Source organism: Bombina bombina, chromosome 4 (genome assembly GCF_027579735.1).
Source record: "Bombina bombina isolate aBomBom1 chromosome 4, aBomBom1.pri, whole genome shotgun sequence".
Classification (NCBI taxonomy): domain Eukaryota; kingdom Metazoa; phylum Chordata; class Amphibia; order Anura; family Bombinatoridae; genus Bombina; species Bombina bombina.
In genome coordinates this window covers 803,924,799-803,927,125 of record NC_069502.1, presented here as the reverse complement: position 1 = coordinate 803,927,125, position 2,327 = coordinate 803,924,799, and the positions used below count along the sequence as shown (strand labels likewise).

Here is a 2,327-nt window from a genome sequence, read left to right as displayed (position 1 = left end):
TTTTGTGTCTGAAATCTTCAGTGAAAAGCTGCGTAGTGAAGGCTAAAGTTGTCTGCAGAAACTAACAAGCTAAGGGTGAGGAGTGAATGAGATTTTATTTACTGAGGTTACTAATGTAGTGACACCTTAATAACACAAATGTGTGTATTTCACAATAACACCGATTATAGATATAAAAATAAGGAAACAAACATTGTACGTGTTAAATTGTCTAAAATCAAAACTCAGGGTGCTGCTGGGAAATTATTCTAGAAAAAGCTGTTTAATTGCGAGTGACATCAGATTCTGACATGCGCACTTAACAAATCCCAAAACAAGCTAGAACATTTAAATTGTGATATAAAGACGGACTCAGTACAATTTATTCAGCTAAAACAAACTATTTTGTTTTCGTTCACTTATAATTGTTATGGTCTGAATCTGTTAAATAATAAAATGCAAAAGTGTAAAACGTATTGATCTCCAGAACTTTAAACCTTAGGTTTACAAAATAGAATTTTGTAATATGCAATTTAACAAAGCTGGCACAGAAATCGTTGGAAAAATGTTTATGAATAACAGGACTATAATTCTTGACTTCAAGTAATACATACATTTGTAAAATGAACAGAATTATTTGTTTACATTGTATTCTGTTAAATTACTAGAAGTCTCAAGATTAATTTGATTTAAGTATTAATGAATCTTATTTTTATACACATTAGTAAGCCCGCTTTACATCACCGGCCTCCAAAAAATTCCTTTATAAAAAGGGGTGTTCTTTGCCTTCTCCTAGTGGAGATTCTAACAATTACACTGGAAGTTACTGAGCTGCTTCTCTGCAGAGTCTAAAAAGCTGAGGGTGAGGACTGAATTACGCTTTTTTTTTACTGGGGTTGATGCGTTACAATTGTCATATGTAAATAATATGTAAATAAGGGAGTCGGGTCGTCATGCTGGACATGAAGCGTCACAATACAGTGCTCTGATGTTTCTTCGGATTTGTAACTGTCTTGTTTTCCTTGCGACACAAACAACCTCCAGAAATGTGTTAAAAACATTTAAATTATTATATAATCATAGACTCTGACGCTAAAAACAAATAACAAAGAAACCTGAGCAAACTGTTTTTATTCATTTTAAATCAATAATAAAGCATGAAAGTGTTAACACGTATTGATTTACACATAAAACGGTATGTTTATAAAAGTGAATTTAGGATTTTAACTGCAAAGATATTTCTGCAGACACCGCAGGACAATGGTTTCCATCCATTGATTTGTCTACCCAGTACATAACCAGTAATAATAGGTTGTACTCCCCTATAACGAACAGCTGCTACTGACAAACTCATATTTTTCTTTTTATCCTTATTCAAACACACCAACACCCTTTGTATCACTGACTTCCAATAACTCTTCTATAGGTTCTCCTGTAGAAAATGGTTGTACTTTTTGTTAAGGCTTCCGTCACGAGTGACGTCAGATTCAGACATGCACACTTCCGATTCACACATGCACACTTAACCAACCCCAGAAATGTTCTAAACATTTTAACTACAATATAAAGACAGACTCGTCCAGAATTATAAACCTAATATTTACATCAAACGAATTTAGGATTTTTTTAAAAAGGCGTGGGTATCGCTAGGAAACTGTTCAGAGGAACATCCCTCAGGTTGGTTAGTTTGTGAGGACAGAAACACAGTGACAGTCAGGTACATATCATGGGGTCCACAATCAGAAAACGCTTTGCATTGGCGTCTGGATATGCATATAATGACGCGCTCATGGCCTGGCTGTACATTAATAGCTAAAGCCATTATATAGATGCTTTGAGTTGTAAACTCTCCAATTAAAACTGTTTATTATTTATGTAAGATTCATTAATCACTACATGGTAATGTTCATGACGTAAAGTTTGTCTATTGTTAGCATGAATTAGTAGCTCTGCATGTAGCAGATCCTCAAAAAAATGATTAAAACTCATAGTTGTTCCTCTCCATGGAAATCTTTAGTAAAAGGCAAAAGATTTATTCAATCTGAAGAGAAATCAGAGTTTACGAATATATTTATAAAAAGCCTGTTCCTCTTCACATGCTATTGATAATGTGGAAGTTTCTACCTTACTTCAATTGCCTCACAGACTGAAATAATACAAAGTAAAGGCTGTTAGTGCAGATTCAGACAGATCTAGATGTAAATAATTATACTTCTGTATAAATTGCCTCACAGACTGAAATAATACAAAATAAAGGATATTAGTACAGATACAGACAAATCTAGATGTAAATAATTATACTTCTGTATTAAATTGCCTCACAGACTGAAATAATACAAATTAAAGGC

General features: G+C 33.4%; 1 non-coding gene across 1 annotated transcript; it reads right to left on the bottom strand.

The window, feature by feature from the left end:
• Positions 1 to 1,924: 1,924 nt before the first annotated feature.
• LOC128658540 (U5 spliceosomal RNA) lies at positions 1,925 to 2,040 on the bottom strand. Its single transcript, XR_008402221.1, has one exon. It is a non-coding gene; the product is annotated as a U5 spliceosomal RNA (small nuclear RNA).
• Between the last annotated feature and the right edge of the window lie 287 nt (positions 2,041 to 2,327).